At 39.9% G+C, this 17,733-nt stretch overlaps 1 long non-coding RNA gene across 1 annotated transcript; it reads right to left on the bottom strand.

Annotated features, from left to right (window-relative positions):
• Nucleotides 1-355: 355 nt before the first annotated feature.
• Nucleotides 356-2,454, bottom strand: LOC122005481. Its single transcript, XR_006118406.1, has 2 exons — nucleotides 2,253-2,454; nucleotides 356-391 (listed from the first exon to the last, which is right to left on the bottom strand). It is a non-coding gene; the product is annotated as an uncharacterized LOC122005481 (long non-coding RNA).
• Between the last annotated feature and the right edge of the window lie 15,279 nt (nucleotides 2,455-17,733).

Genomic DNA, 17,733 nt, shown 5'->3' with positions numbered 1-17,733 from the left:
GGTTTATTAAAAATCACATGGAAAACCCTACCGAAAAATTTCGGCAGAGTCTCCCCTGTACCGGTGACCATTTTCCATAATACAAGCATAATATACTCAGCCACAGGCGGCTGGAAATATATTTCAATCAACCACGCAGTTTAATAAGAAATGAAAACTAACCACAACCACGCAGTTTAATAATTCAAATCATGCAGATAATGAAAAATCGAAAACATAACCTCTTACTACATAATTCTCTTATCAACTTAATAAGAAATTAAACTAAACAAATTCTTAAACTAAATGAGTTCTTTAGCTAAGTCCCAAGGACCTCCATAGTCCACACATCACACACTCCTCTTGCATCTCCTTATCGCCTTCCTTCACTGTATCTTTTCTTTCCCTTTATCTGCAGTAGGAGGAAATGCAGTCTATAAGCATAAAGCTTAGTGAGCGCTATCTACTCACAAAAACTCGATATGCATGTATATAAATAAAAACATGCTAAAACTGAATGCTAACATATAAAACTACTCATGCTCATATATAGCAAAGGAATCATGCTAACTGAAATACTAAACATGTATAGCTAATCATGCTCATAAGAATGAAACTATAAAAGAAGCATACTAAACATGTAAAGCTACTAAACATGTAAAGCTACTAAACATGTAAAACTTTTAAACATGTAAAACTACTAAACATGTAAAGCTAAACAGGCTGAATAATCTAGTAGCAAGGAAACAATTGAAACTACTACTGCATGCTTCAAATAACAAGAAAACTAACTTTCTAATTCTAGACAGATTTGAAGCTCGTTTCATTTGTTTCAAAACTTATACTTTAATACTTCAAAATAATAATAAACTTCTTTTGGGCCCGGCATTGTACCACTTAGCGCGCATTCTTAATAAGAATCGAGGTAGCTAATCCCGAAACTACTAAGATACTTCTAGGCCTTGTGCCTAGGGGCATCTTGGAGCCCATCCCTTGGACCTTGTGTCCGGTACATGCCCTTTAAAAGTAAAATACTTTTTTTTTTAACTATAACTTCTTTATACTTGTTATGCTTTAATTCTCTTATAATAAAATGCCTTGGCATTTCTTTGAGCACCTAGCGTGCTGCTGATCCCAATACTTAAACTTTAGGGATCCTATCAAGACCTTGGTCTTTTCTCACTTATAACTACTCATCATAGCAAGGAAAATCTAAACTAAATGCTATGTATATATATGTATATACTATAATCTGTTCTTGCCCATCTTAAAGAAAAAGGAAAAACTAAATCAACATACTACACTTATAAAACAAATCTGCACATGTTCAACTAAGGGTAAACAAAAATCTGCACATGTTCAGCTAAGGGTAAATGAATTCTGCACACTAAAATGTTGCCTATTAAGTTAACACAATTCTGCATATTAAGCTACACAATTCTGCATACTAACTTAATTAAATTCTGCATTATAACTTAATAAAATCTGCATGCTTAAAATAAATTATCTAGAATTGAGGTATGAAATCTGTTCCTACTCATGGCAATAACAATAAATTCAACTGCAATGTTAATGAGGAGACTGTTCATACTTGTTAAAGTAGCAAGGAAATCCAGAATGCGTGCTTAAATAACAACCCACTATACTGCTCACAGTAGTAGCAAAAGAACTGAACCGCATACTCAAAATGAGGGCAGTTCGTGCTAGTTACATAGCAAAGGAACATCTAACTAAAATGTTATTCATACAATGTAATAAGAATCTATTCATGCTTGTTAAACTAGCAAACTTCTTAAACTATCTACTCCAAATAAGAGGTTGTTCATGTATGGTAATTAGCAAGGAGAAATCAAAACTAATATGCTGCCCAATATCTCAACAGTAAGCTTAAGATGAGGGCTATTCATGCACGGCAGTAACTAAATGATTCTAAAACTGCACACTTTAGATTAAGGTAATTGGTTGCTTGTTCTTGTTAATGGCACAAAAGTGACAGAAATGCTAATGTTTGCATAAAAATCTACATGGCATACTTAATGCTGTACAGGAAATCCATAGCGAGGAAAACAAAACCATTAATATCCGAACTGCAGCAAGCTCCAAGAGGGGCTGTTTTTTTTCATTGCAGCAAGGAAAAAAACATGAACAAAATCTGAAACTAAGAATTTGTGGTAGCAAACTCAAAACATCAACCTTTACTACAAGATTCAAAAGAAAAACAAGGGGAAACAAAATCCGAAAACCACTCCTACTGCAGGTGAGTAGCAACTCACCTCGCTGTTCTTGGACTTACAACCGGAGAAGGAGGGATCTAGGGTTCGGGTAACTCAAATTCCAGCGGCTCCTTGCATCCTCCGTGCTCCCTTCGACGAGGGTTCGTGAAGACGGGAAGAACCTCTTGGATCAAACCCTTGACCGGCCACCGAGACGAAACCCTAGCTTCTTCGTGTTTCCGCCCGAGAGAAGAACGGCGTCGCCGCGTGAGAAGAGAAGGAGATTTTTGAGAGAAAATTTTAGGTTTTCGAAATAAGATTTAAATCTTATACCTTAGGTTATTTTCATTTCTAACTTTACCTTATATACTTGTCGCTGCATATCTGATTAGCAAAGACCGCTGGCGCAGTTGGTCCGTTGAGTTTTACTCGAAGTCACAGGTCTGGGCTTCGATTCTCAGCCGCGCCCCTTTTATTTCCAATTTATTTTACTGTTCCTAACTACTAGTTAAATATATATCGCTCCATATATGATTAACAAAAACTGTGTAGCTCAGCTGGTTGGGCCGGTTTTGCTTGGGTCAGTCCGACCCGAGATCGTGGGTTCGAATCTCACCTTCAACATTTTTTTTAAAAACTTCTTTCTTTTTGTAACCCTACTAAACGACCTCCAAAAATTACGTAAAAATACTCTAAAAATTCCTAAAAATCTCTAGAATATTTTAAAAGTATTTCCAAATATTTTTATGGACTTTTAGAACTTGAAATAGGGAAAATTGGGTCGTTACAAATCAGCTATCAACTCCCTAGAAGTTCAGCTGAAATTAGGACTCAGAAATTGGAATTTAAGACTCAAATTACAGAACAAGTTTTGCTATAATTGGATGAAGAATTGCATTGCATAAATTAAGCTAACTAGACAAGAATAAAAATCTAATTACAACATTAAACTATGAAACAACTGGATTGCGAATTTGAATGAAATATGAAGCAAATTCCTAATTTCAACCACTGATCAGTGGCAAATTCAAATCAGGTTATGATTTCAAGGATTAAGAAAGCAAAGCTAAGCATAAGATCTAACAATTGAATCTAAGTTCTAAATAGAGAAACATCCCCAAACTCAAATCATAGTTCTAATCCCATCTCTTTGCTGGAACACAATGAGGCTCCTGGAAACTACCTTCAAGCAATCAACGGGTAGATCCAAACTTTCAGCTAACAAAGAAGATAAGCATACTCCTGGGTAAGTCCATACAAGCTCGCGATCACCTGGAATGCTTGCCGCTCGAAGAACAAAGGAAATGAATCTGAATCGCGAGCTCCAATCGATTGATCTGATCAATTTCAGAGTCGCAAGTGATTATGAAGATTAATTAGATGCAGAAACTCTGGGAAATCTCCTTTGAAACCTCTATTAACTGGTAGACTCACAGATTAGGGAAACACCCTCGGATTTGAGCTCATTTGTGGAAGGCGGGATTCAAAAATCGCGGACAGGGGAATTGCCCTCTGACGCGCACTAGTCCACGAACGTTGATCGCCTGATGCTCAATACTGTTGGATCATGAATTTCGATAGAGGAGGGGTGAATATCAAAAAATGTTCAAAAAGAGTAGATGCAGTGGAAAAATAAAGTAGAAAAGAGCAAGGCTAACACATGTTCTTTTTACATGGTTCGTGACTCCTACTCCAAGGCCCGCACTCGTCGAATGCTTTCGTTGGGCAATCTACTAGCAATTCAAATAATTGATTACAAGAATTAAGTACAGAAATGCTAGAAATAAAATACCGACAAATATAAAACAATAGGAAAGGAGCAGAGCTTTGTCGGAGTAGCGTCGCAACGTCGTAGGAGCGCAGGAGAGCAGATCGTCAATTCTGAGTTGTTGTCTGAAGCTCCAGCCTTGACCCTTCTTTTATATGATGCTCGGGGCGCCTGGAACCTTCAGGGTGCCTCGACCATGACATAGCAAGCCCAACCAACGAGCTCCACATGTCGACGTCGCGATGAGGATAAAATTCGCCTCCGGGCTCCCGGACCATCTTTCTCCAGAGACTTCTTCTCCTGCAAGACAAGGTTAGTCCGAGGCAAATATATAATGTATATCCTACAAAAGAAAGTATTAGCACAGTTTATAACTTTAACAGAAAGAGTATGACTTAGATTTCATCTTTCCGAGACCGGAATCTAGTCAAGATCTCGACTTAGAGTTCCGAAATGGTTCTAAGTCGGATCGGCGCCTAAGTTTCCTTCCTGAGAACGCGTCCTCACAGTCACTCCCTTCCAGTAACTTACCTTTACTCACCTGTCAGACGTCCGGTAAGCCCTACGACCCGCTTGGACTTCTCGCCAGTTATCTGGTCAGCCCGTTGACCTAGCTGGGCTTCGTGTGTAACGACCCGACCCTTTGGCCTCTTGGGCAGCCCTTGCGGCGGCTCACTGGCGGCCCCTTATGTCGTCGGCCCATTTGGTGACCTCTAATGTCGTCGACCGACGACCCTTGGCTGTGCCGTTACTCACTAGGACTTTCCACCCCTGGCCAGTGGAATTTTGCCTTCCCCAAGATTCGAACTCTAGACCCCCAGGCTTAAGTACTAGAGTTTATGAATCCTGGTAGCCAAGTGAGAGCCGCTCACTTTGGCCCTTGCGGTGGCCCACTGGCACCTTTTTATTGTAACGACCCGACCCTTTGGCCTCTTGAGCGGCCCTTGCGGTGGCCCACTGGCGGCCCCTTATGTCGTCGGTCCATTTGGCGACCACTAATGTCGTCGACTGATGATCCTTAGCCGTGTCGTTACTCACTAGGTCTTTTCACCCCTGGCCAGTGGATTTTTGTCTTTCCCAGGATTCGAACTCTAGACCTCCAGGCTTAAGTACTAGAGTTTGTGAATCCTGGTAGCCAACTGAGTGACAACCCAAATTTCCTTATCACGAGTTCTAAAAGTGCTTATAAATACTTAGACATGCTTTAGAAATATTCTAGAGATATTTAGAAATTTTTAGAGTATTTTTATGTAATTTTTAGAGTTCGTTTGGTATTTTTACCAAAAGAAATAAAGTTGAGGCAAAAAGAGGCCGGGCCAAGGATCGAACCGAAGACCCCTAGTTAAGCAAAGCCATAAGTTGTTTCGGATGACCAAGAACCCAGCAGGGCCGTGCTGATCAAAGAGAGGGCGAAAATAAATTTAAGCGGTAATAGGTAACAGAAATACCTTAGGTATAAAGAGGGATAAGTTAAGAGAGGAATTGGGATTATTTCTCTCCTGACCTAAAACCTCTCCTCCTCCTCTCGCGCACGACGTCGGCTCCTGCTTGGGCGAAGAAAAAAAAAGGAGCTAGGGCTTCGTCTCCGGCGGTCGACCAAGGACCAATTCCGAGAGCCTTCCACACCATCCCGATCACCTCATCGAGGAGAATGTGTAGACGTGAAGAAGTTGCTGAAATTTCGAGGTTCTCCGAAACCCTAGAAGCCGATCTCGGTTGTGAGTCAAGGAAACTCTGTAAGTGCTTCTCACCTACAATAGGAGTAGCTTTCGGATCCTTGTTTCTTCTTGATTTTCGAAGCATGCTGTAGGGAGTGTTGCTTTTGAAGCTTGCTGCCATGAATCTCAAAAAGAAAATAAATAAATTGTATAGATTAGGCATGTGGGTTAGATTCTTCAGCCCTTATAATTAGCATTTCAGATTTTGATTTAGGATTTCTTTTGTTACCTTAATGGGCATGATCGGTTCATATGGAGCCTTGCAAATTTTAGGTTTTGTTGCCAGGCAATGAGCATGAAATGGTTTAGATTTTTGACCATGTAGTTTTGGTTTCGTGGTTACTGCGATGAACAGAAATGGTATATATATATGTATGTAGTATCTTGGTCCAGACTTTCCTTGCTGGTAAGTGTAGAAGCAACCATCTAAATGAGGATGCAGGAGAGTGGTTATGTGCCCTATTAGATCTCTTAGAGGCTTATGGGTAGCTGTAAGTAAAGCAAGATTAAGGTCGTTATAGGATTCCGAATTCCAGAATTTGGATCCCCAGCACGCCAAGTGCTTGAAGAGATGCCGAGGCATCTTTTTTTTATGAGAAGTATTAACAGATAATAAGTATTTTACTTGACGAGGCTAGTACCCGACTTCCAAGGTTGTCATTAAACAAATCCAGGTGATCAATTCCGAGGTCTCGGCCCTGGTAAGACCAAGGTCTTCACCCTTGTAGGATTGGTGGCTCACCACCCCAGTCTCTATTAGGGAGCACGCTTTGATACTACGCCTGGGACCAAGAGGATAATTTTTACTCTTTTGAAGTATAAAAGTATAAGTTTTGAATAAATGAAATAGCTTTACATAGGTTTTAAATTCCGACAAGTTTTAGTTTGATTTGCACTACGAAAGGGGCACGAACAACCCCCTTTGGAGCTTACTGTTTAGCTTCGATTTGTGCTATGAAATGGGCATGAACAGTTTTAGTTCCAGGAGTGTTCAGTTGGATCTTTAGTAGCTAATGTAGACATGAAGCTTTGATTTCCTGTGGAACTCTTTAGTAGGAACAACTTGTGTGTTAACCATGTTGTTAGATCTTTTGTCACTATTTTTTTTTGTTCAGTTTAGATCCTTTGCTGATTTGATAAGCATGCACAGTTTTCTCTTTTAGTATGCAGTCCAGAATTTCTTTTGGTTTTGTTGCCAGTAACCAGGCGTGAACCGCCAGTAGTAGCAGTGCAGATTTATTATGCAGTGCAGATTTATTATGCAGTGCAGATTTATTTCTCCAGCAGGTTTTAGTTTTGTTTGTGCTATGCACTAGACATGAATAGCCTTGTGTTTAAGCATTTCAGTTTTAGATCTTTATTAAGTATTCAGTTTTAGTTTTTGTTATAGATATTTATCTATATGCACATTGAGTTTTTGTGAGTTAGACAGCGCTTACTAAGCATCCGTTTATAGTTGCATTTCCTCTTACTGCAGATAAAGAAAAAGGAAAGCTATAGTGAAAGAAGGCGACAAGGAGATGTGCGATGGGTGTGTGGTGACTGATGAATAGAAGCCTTGGGACACTGCCTCAAAAGTTTATTAAGATTCTGTCTTTAGAGTGTTAGGGAAATTTAGATGGACTAATTCTTTTTGTATTGCTAGTTTTGTTCATGGAACTCTCCCTGTTAAATTGCTATACACATTAGCCCCATTACTTTAGTTGTATCAAAGTAGTATGCATGTACAAATTGAGATATTTCAATTGTTTTAAAATCTGTAGTGGAGTGTTGAGATGAACCATTTCTGTCTCTTTATGAATTGCATGTCATGATGAACCGTAGCAAGTACCTACATTCATGTATGTTTCAGCTGCTGAATAACTGCATGTTCGAGTTTCTGAGAGTTCTAAGTATCACTATTAATAGCGTGAGCAACACTAGTTAAGTAAAGTTTATAGTTAAGTAACGTCCCACCTTTACAAACTAGCAAAGAGGAGGATAGGGTCGTTACAAGTGGTATCAGACCAGTCCCCATTCTCCCGCATCACACACACATCAGCACTAGCCTTGCCGTCTTCAATTAAGAAAGTACTTAAATTCTTTTTATGTATTATGCCTTTCCTTATTATTTGTTGTATAGAGAAATCCTTAGAAGTATGTGCTTAAGTAAGATAAATGTTCTTGTTTTGTTTTTCTATGTTTATATATATATGTCTAGAGAGTATAGAGACGATTTCAACGTTTCTTTCTCTCTGCATGACTAGATGGCAAGAAGAGGGCGTCCCCGTACTGCTCGTATTGAGGACCGAGCTTAGGAGAACGAAGAGCTCAGGACAACTGAGCATAATCTCTCTGAAGTTGTTGCTCAACTCTAGAAACAAGTAGCAGAGCAGCAACAAGTAATCGCCAATCTAATGGCAAATCAGCAGCCAGTTCCTCCCCCTCCCCCAACTATCAACGTGGAGACCCCAGTGGTGGCTGAGGTTCCACCAGCTACCCTGGAAGTCGCCACAGCACCTAAACGACAAGAAGCATACCTGATACAGTGGCTGAAGTTGAAGCCAGAAAGTTTCTCAGGCACGACTGTGCCCTGGGATGCCCAGGCTTGGTTCAAGACACTGGAGAGCACGATGGAGCTTCTTGACTGGCCAGAAGTCGAGAAAGTCAAATGTGCCTCCTTCTGCCTATCTGGAGATGCTCGTATGTGGTGGGAGAGAGTTAAGAGCAAGAGAGCAACCAACCAGATGAGCTGGGCTGGCTTCGAGACAGAGTTTTATGAAGAATTCTTCCGCCAACGGATCACCAATAAACACTATGAGGAATTTATTGAATTCAGACAAGGTGACTTGCCAGTAGAAGAAGCAGTCAAAAGATTCAATAGGCTAGCTCGTCTCTGCCCAGAGTTAGTGAGTGTAGAGAAAGAATGAGTCAGACTGATGCTCCGAATGTTGAGACTAGAAATAGCACTTAATGTGAGTAGTGGAACTCACCGGCCATAGACTGGTGAAGTGCTGGTCAGCAGGGCATTAGTCACTGAGCACTATCAAAACAGCATCAAGGCACAACAAACGCAACTCAAGCCAATCAAGATAGAGGACAAGACAGCAGGGAGTCAAAAACCCCAGGCAAGTAAGCAGAACTGGAAGGGCAAGGATAACAAAAGGAAACGATGGAATACAGGAGGTAGCCAGAAGGGAGGTCCAACAAACAAGCAGGTCAAGTTCCCTCCCTGACCCAAATGTGGTAGACTGCATCCAGGAGCCTGTCTCTTGGGGAAGACCGGGTGTTATTCGTGTGGTCAAGAAGGACATCTGGCTAAAGCATGCCCTAACAAGTTTAAGGCACCTCAGCAACAGGCAAAGCCATACGGGAGCAAGCCTCAGTTACACTACATGCCTGCAACTCTAGACGGACCTCAGCTCTGTCAAGGGAGGTTGGAAGCCCCACCAGTTCTAGCCAGTGCCAGAGTATTCTCCCTCACTAAAGAGGAAGCTGCTAGTGCCTCCACGGTCGTAGCAGGTCAAGTAGTTATTTTTCAGCATTTAGCTATTGTACTATTTGATACTGGGGTGATCCATTCCTTTATATCAATACCCTTTGCCAAGGAATTTCAGGTGCATACAGAGAGCATGAACTCCAAGTTCTTGACAACCCTACCTTCTGGGGAGGTCATGGAGTCCAACCAGTGGCTTCGGGCTGTAACAGTCAAAATTTCAGATCGAGAGCTATATGTTAATTTAGTAGTCCTTGCGATGCAAGATTTCGACGTTATTCTGGGTATGGATTTCATCAGCAAGTACAGTGCTTCGGTGGACTGCCACAGAAGGAAAGTAATTTTCAGCCCAGAAGGTGAACCATCCTTTGAGTTCACGGGAGTCCCAAAGAGAAAGACCCAGAAATTCCTCTCTTCTCTAACAACCCACTAGATGTTAGCTAAAGGGTGTGCTGGTTTTCTTGCGTACATTGTGAATATAGAAGAACAAAAAGGACCCAAGCAGGAAGATGTTTGGGTAGTCTGTGAGTATCCAGAGGTATTTCCAGAAGAGCTACCTGGACTACCTCCAAACAGAGAAGTGGAGTTTGAAATTGAGTTGGTTCCTGGTACCAGTCCAATTTCAAAAGCTCCATATCGGATGTCTCCAGCAGAGCTGAAAGAGCTACAAGAACAACTCCAGGAGCTGCTTGACAAAGGTTTCATCCGCCCTAGTCATTCACCATGGGGAGCTCCAGTGTTGTTCGTTAAGAAGAAAGACGGATCTATGCGGATGCACATAGATTATAGAGCGCTGAACAAAGTAACAGTTAAGAACAAGTACCCTCTTCCCAGAATAGATGATCTATTTGATCAGCTAAAGGGGGGCAACAGTGTTCTCTAAGATAGACCTGCGCTCTAGGTACCATCAGTTGAAAGTGAAAGAAAGTGATATACCCAGAACAACTTTCAGGACCAGATATTGACACTACGAGTTTGTGGTCATGTCGTTTGGTGTGACTAATGCACCTGCGGTCTTCATGGACTTAATGAACAGAGTGTTCAGAGAATACCTCAAAAAATTTGTCATCGTGTTCATCGACAACATTCTGATCTATTCAAGAACCCCAGAGGAGCATGACGCGCACTTGAGAATCGTACTGCAGACCCTACAGCAAAAATAGCTTTATGCCAAATTCTCAAAGTGCGAGTTCTGGTTAGAGCAGGTGACATTTCTAGGTCACATCATTTCTAAAGAAGGCATCCAGGTGGATCCTGCCAAAATAGAGGCGGTCAATGGTGTAGACCCAAGAACGCCAGGGAGATCAGAAGCTTCCTTGGTTTAGCTGGGTATTACAGGAAATTCGTGGAGGACTTTTCCAAGATATCCTCTCCACTAACAGCCCTAACTAGGAAGAACAAGAAGTTTGAATGGTCAGACAAATGTGAGCAAAGTTTCCAAGCATTGAAGAAAAGACTGACCAGTGCTCCCATCCTGACTGTTCTAGAGAGTGACAAGAGTTTTGACATATACAGTGATGCTTCCAAGATGGGCCTTGGAGCTGTTCTCATACAAGAGGGAAAAGTTATAGCTTATGCTTCCAGACAACTCAAAAACTATGAGAAGAACTACCCCACTCATGATCTTGAGCTGGCAACTATGGTCTTTGTACTAAAACTCTGGCGACATTATTTGTATGGAGTTCAGTGCAGAATCTTCACCGACCATCAGAGCTTGAAGTATTTCTTTACCCAGAAAGACATAAACATGAGACAGCACAGGTGGCTAGAGAGTTGGTTAAAGATTATGACTGTGAAATTCTCTACCACCCAAGTAAAGCTAACAAAGTGGCGGATGCACTAAGCCGAAAATCCAGTGCAACCCTGATGCCCTTGTCATCATTAGCACTGCCACTGCAGAAGGAACTGTCAGACCTTGGAGTTGAAATTATTTATGGGCAACTCTCTGCATTAACCTTAGAGTCAACCCTGCTTGAGGGTATACAGAGAAAGCAAAGTGAAGACCTAGATATCCAGAAGATCAAGCAAGGGATACAAAAAGAAGAAAATTCAGAGTTTTGGGTATCAAACAGTGGAATCCTCTATCAGGGGAGTCGCCTTTGTGTCCCCAATGATGAGGAATTGAGAAAGAATATTCTAGAAGAAGTTCATAGTACACCGTACTCCATGCACCCTGGTTCCACCAAGATGTATAAGGATTTGAAGCAGAGATTCTGGTGGTCTGGACTCAAGAGAGATGTTGCAAAATATGTCAGTACCTGCCTGACATGCCAAAGAGTCAAAGCAGAGCACCAGAGACCAGGAGGAGTCCTACATCCCCTCCCAATACCAGAGTGGAAATGGGAAGAAATATCCATGGACTTTATAACAGGTCTTCCAAGGACCACCAATGGGTACGATGCGATATGGGTGATAGTGGACAGGTTGACAAAGTTTGCCCATTTTCCAGCCATCAAGATGTCCCACTCTATAGAGCAGTTGACACAACTATATGTTAAGGAAGTGATCAGACTTCATGGAGTCCTGAAGTCGATTGTTTCTGATAGGGATGGGCACTTCACCTCTCATTTTTGGGAGTGTGTTCAGAATGCATTAGGCACCAAACTCAAGTTCAGCACAGTCTTCCATCCTCAGACTGATGGACAGACAGAACGAGTAAATCATATTTTAGAAGACATGCTCCGGGCTTGTGTATTAGATTTTAAGGGCAGTTGGTGTAAGTATCTGTACTTGGCTGAATTCGCCTACAACAATAGCTACCAGGCCACTATCAAGATGGCACCTTACGAGGAACTGTATGGTCGAAAGTGCAGATCACCCATATGCTGGCTGGAGGCTGGAGAAAGAAAAGAGATGGAATCAGAACTAGGCAGGCAGACTGAGATGATAGATGAAACCACTCAGGCTATCCAGAAGATCAGACAGAGAATTGAGACTGCCCAGAGTAGGCAGAAAAGTTATGTTGACGCACGCCATAGGCCACTTGTGTTCCAAGTAGGGGATTCAGTCTTCCTCAAGGTTGCTCCTATGAAGGGAGTGATGAGATTTGGTAAAAAGGGCAAGTTAAGTCCCCGCTACGTAGGACCCTACCTGATCACAGAGAGGATTGGGAAAGTAGCTTATAAGCTGGACTTACCACAAGACATGTCAGCAATACACAATGTATTCCATGTCTCCATGCTAAAGAAGTGTCTCCACGACCCTAGTCAAGTGGTTCAGCCTCAGTCAGTGCAGATCCAGGAGGATCTTAGCTATGAGAGAAGACCTACACGGATAGTTGACAGAGAAGTTAAGAGACTGAGGAACAAAGAAGTACCACTAATGAAGGTCATTTGACAAAATCAGAGGCACAAGGAAACTACTTGGGAGCGTGAAGACAGTATGAGACAGAGATATCCAGAATTATTCTAAGTTCGAGGACGAACTTTTTATAAGGTATGAGAAATTGTAACAACCCAAATTTCCTTATCACGAGTTCTAAAAGTTCTTATAAATACTTAGAAATGCTTTAGAAATATTCTAGAGATTTTTATAATTTTTAGAGTATTTTTTATGTAATTTTCGGAGTTCATTTGGTATTTTTACCAAAAGAAACAAAGTTGAGGCAAAAAGAGGTCGGGCCAAGGATCGAATCGGAGACCCCTTGTTAAGCAAAGCCTTAAGTTGTTTCGGATGACCAAGAACCCAGCAGGGCCGTGCTGATCAAAAAGAGGGCGAAAATAAATTTAAGCGGTAATAGGTAACAGAAATACCTTAGGTATAAAGAGGGATAAGTTAAGAGAGGAATTGGGATTATTTCTCTCTTGACCTAAAACCTCTCCTCCTCCTCTCGCGCACGACATTGGCTCCTACTTGGGCGAAGAAAAAAAAAGGAGCTAGGGCTTCGTCTCCGGTGGCCGGCGAAGGACCAATTCCGAGAGCCTTCCACACCATCGCGATCACCTCGTCGAGGAGAACGCGTAGACGTGAAGAAGTTGCTGAAATTTCGAGGTTCTCCGAAACCCAAGAAGCCGATCTCAGTTGTGAGTCAAGGAAACTCTATAAGTGCTTCTCACCTGCAATAGGAGTAGCTTTCGGATCCATGTTTCTTCTTGATTTTCGAAGCATGCTGTAGGGAGTGTTGCTTTTGAAGCTTGCTGCCGTGAATCTCAAAAAGAAAATAAATAAATTGTATAAATTAGGCATGTGGGTTAGATTCTTCAACCCTTATAATTAGCATTTCAGATTTTGATTTAGGATTTCTTTTGTTACCTTAATGGGCATGATCGGTTTATATGGAGCCTTGCAAATTTTAGGTTTTGTTGCCAGGCAATGAGCATGAAATGGTTTAGATTTTTGAGCATGTAGTTTTGGTTTCGTGGTTACTGCGATGAACAGAAATGGTATATATATATGTATGTAGTATCTTGGTCCAGACTTTCCTTGCTGGTAAGTGTAGAAGCAACCATCTAAATGAGGATGCAGGAGAGTGGTTATGTGCCCTATTAGATCTCTTAGAGGCTTATGGATAGCTGTAAGTAAAGCAAGATTAAAGTCGTTATAGGATTCCGAATTCCAGAATTTCGATCCCCAGCACGCCAAGTGCTTGAAGAGATGCCGAGGCATCCTTTTTTTATGAGAAGTATTAACAGATAATAAGTATTTTACTTGACGAGCCTAGTACCCGACTTCCGAGGTTGTCATTAAACAAATCCAGGTGATCGATTCCGAGGTCTCGGCCCTGGTAAGACCAAGGTCTTCACCCTTGTAGGATTGGTGGCTCACCACCCCAATCTCTATTAGGGAGCGCGCTTTGGTACTACGCCTGTGACCAAGAGGATAATTTTTATTATTTTGAAGTATAAAAGTATAAGTTTTGAATAAACGAAATAGCTTTACATAGGTTTTAAATTCCGACAAGTTTTAGTTTGATTTGCACTACAAAAGGGGCACGAACAGCCCCCTTTGGAGCTTATTGTTTAGCTTCGATTTGTGCTATGAAATGGGCATGAACAGTTTTAGTTCCGGGAGTGTTCAGTTGGATCTTTAGTAGCTAATGTAGACATGAAGCTTTGATTTCCTGTGGAACTCTTTAGTAGGAACAACTTGTGTGTTAACCATGTTGTTAGATCTTTTGTCACTATTTTTTTTGTTCAGTTTAGATCCTTTGCTGATTTGATAAGCATGCACAGTTTTCTCTTTTAGTATGCAGTCCAGAATTTCTTTTGGTTTCGTTGCCAGTAACCAGGCGTGAACCGCCAGTAGTAGCAGTGCAGATTTATTATGCAGTGCAGATTTATTTCTCCAGCAGGTTTTAGTTTTGTTTGTGCTATGCACTAGACATGAATAGCCTTGTGTTTAAGCATTTCAGTTTTAGATCTTTATTAAGTATTCAATTTTAGTTTTTGTTATAGATATTTATCTATATGCACATTGAGTTTTTGTGAGTTAGACAGCGCTTACTAAGCATCCGTTTATAGTTGCATTTCCTCTTACTGCAGATAAAGAAAAAGGAAAGCTATAGTGAAGGAAGGTGACAAGGAGATGTGCGATGGGTGTGTGGTGACTAATGAATGGAAGCCTTGGGACACTGCCTCAAAAGTTTATTAAGATTCTGTCTTTAGAGTGTTAGGGAAATTTAGATGGGCTAATTCTTTTTGTATTACTAGTTTTGTTCATGGAACTCTCCTGGTTAAATTGCTATACACATTAGCCCCATTACTTCAGTTGTATCATAGTAGTATGCATGTACAGATTGAGATATTTCAATTGTTTTAAATCCTGAAGTGGAGTGTTGAGATGAACCATTTCTGTCTCTTTATGAATTGCATGTCATGATGAACCGTAGCAAGTACCTACATTCATGTATGTTTCAGCTGCTGAATAACTGCATGTTCAAGTTTCTGAGAGTTCTAAGTATCACTATTAATAGCGTGAGCAACACTAGTTAAGTAAAGTTTATAGTTAAGTAACATCCCACCTTTACAGACTAGTTAAGAGGAGTGTAGGGTCGTTACATCGTGCTAGACATCTGGTCAACCCGTCGACCTATCTGGACTTCGCCTGCACACTCGATCAGAGTGTTAGACAATGACAAACCTAACTTAACCTAATTTGTCATTCATCAAAACCTGAGTTAGACCATTAGTGCTAACTACACCAACAATCTCCCCCTTTTTGATGGAATGACAACTTAGTTAAGTTAGTGAAAAAAAATATGCAAGTAAAAAAAAATATGATTTTTAAGGTTTAAGTTAGTTTTTAAATTTGACATTTTATTGCTCTAACTTAACCACCTATCCCTGCCCCTTTGGCATTCATCAAATCAGGACAAAAGTCAAGCAATCAATAATACAAAATACAGACAAAGTAAAACTTGTAAGAAATGATGTCAAGTTAACTTGGGGGAGTTTTAATTTTAAGACATAGTAATTTAGCTTTTATTTCTTAACTTTTGTAAAAATAATTAAGTTTTGAAAAATAGCTAATTTAGCAACATAACTTAGAATTTAGTACATTTTTAGTAATTTTAAAAGATAATTTTTGCAAAATTAAATGAATTTTCTAACTCAAAGAGAATTTTCTAAAAAAAAAATTAAAGGCTAATTTTCAAATATAAGTTTAGGAAAGCTAAGTTTAGATAGTCTAATTTTCAAACATAAGTGTTTAAGTTTCAAATTTCTAGATCAAAAAATTTTCAAAATAAGTTTCTACTTTGAAACACTTTTCAAATATGAGTTTTCAAAACCAAAATTTCAAAACTAAGTTTGAAAAATCTACTTTTCAAAACTAATTAAAACTAAGTTTGTAAAAGATTCAATTTTCAAAATCTTAGTTTATAAAATCCAATTTAGAAGCTTAGTTTTATAAAAGCTAGTTTTCAAAAATAGATATATCAAATTAGATTTCCAAAGATCATATTTAAAAAGAAATTTTAATAGAGGACATTATTTTTTAAGCGGAGAAAATAATTTTGGTGCTAAGTGTAAAAAAAATGATTTAATCCTCCCCCTAAACCTAACATTCAAAAAAGCTATCTAACCAATTAGGTCATTACTAACTATCAGAAGATAGCAGCTTTCACTTGGTTAGTCAAGTTAAGTGCATTGTAATCAGTTAGTGTTTGACTAAACTGAGTAACTTAACCTGATCAATATATGTTTGGTATTTAACTCCCAGACTTATATCGATGCACTGACATAAGCATCTTAAGTCCAGGCAACTGGCCTATGCATCTCACCCCTTTCTATGTTTGTCAATCACAAGCAAGGTAAACCTAGGGTGTTGGTGAGATGCTCAAGTACTAGTCCTAGGGGAACATGATTCCTATGGGAATTTTTATAGTCTAAGGCTAAAATGGTTTTGAAATTCTAAAGGAAGTTTTGAAAACATAAAAGTATTTTACCTTAGAATTTGAAAATGACCATTTTTTAAAACAATTTTAAAATTCCTAGTCTATTAAACAAGTCAGAATCAATTATATTAGGCTATACCTAAGTAGGCTAAATAATGAACTATAGACGCTCCCATCTGCCCACCAACAAAGAGGAGCTATCTTTGTGATTCCTGAACAGCTTGGCCTCTTCCATGATGTTTTCTCAAGATGGGAATCAATAACCATAAACCATATGGAAGCCCAAGGGTTTACTGACTCTAGTGACAAAATAGAATATATAGAAAATCTCTTAGGCAAGATTGAAAAATTAGTCTGGATCCAATGGCGCATGATGTATCCTGAGGAATCTGCTAATACAAGCAGGAGAAGGAAGAAGAGGTACTCAGAACATAATTTCCCAAATGCGTCGGGTATTTTCTTCAGAAGACCCAACACAAGGATCCACCACAATACAAGATGATGCTTATAGAAGCCTCTAAAAATTATCTTGTGACAACATGAAGAATATTATTCAGTATATGAATGACTATATGAGGCTAGCATCAAAATCTGGGAGATTATACACAGGACCAAAATTATCAGAGAAATTCTGGTTTAAGATGTCAGGTGACCTTGGAAAAAGAATTAAGGCCGCCTTTGATGAAAAATATGCAGGACTTACTATAGGCATAATCCCCAGAGTCCTATTTGCTTACAAATTTCTGGAGCAAGAATATAGAGATGTTGCGTTCAAAAGATCACTAAAAGACTTATCTTTCTGCAGTTAAATTCCCATCCCTGGGTACTACAAGGGACAAGGGCAGAAGAAATATAGTGTACGAAGAAGTTGTACCTACAAAGGTAAGCCCCATGATACACATGCTCGGATAGAAAAGAGGAAGCACCTTCTAAAAAATAAGAAATGCAAATGTTATTTATGCAGCTAAGAGGGTCATTTTGCCAGGGAATGCCCCAACAACAAAAGAAGTTCAAAAAGAGTAGTCATGTTTGAGCAACTCGAAATCCCTGATGACTGTGATATCTTGTCCGTCCAAGAAGGAGAAGAGCAAAGCGATGCTATGTTTAGCATCTCTGAAGGGGAAGAAGATAATAGTGATCTCATCAGGTCTGTCCAAACTCTAATTATAAATGAAAATATCTATATGTTAAGGCAGGTTGACGGTGGTTATCGGCAAAGGATAAAAGTTACATACGAACAATTCCAA

Source organism: Zingiber officinale, chromosome 1A, assembly GCF_018446385.1.
Source record: "Zingiber officinale cultivar Zhangliang chromosome 1A, Zo_v1.1, whole genome shotgun sequence".
Taxonomy (NCBI): domain Eukaryota; kingdom Viridiplantae; phylum Streptophyta; class Magnoliopsida; order Zingiberales; family Zingiberaceae; genus Zingiber; species Zingiber officinale.
Note: the sequence above shows the minus strand (reverse complement) of the source record. Positions and strands in the feature narration are given on the sequence as shown.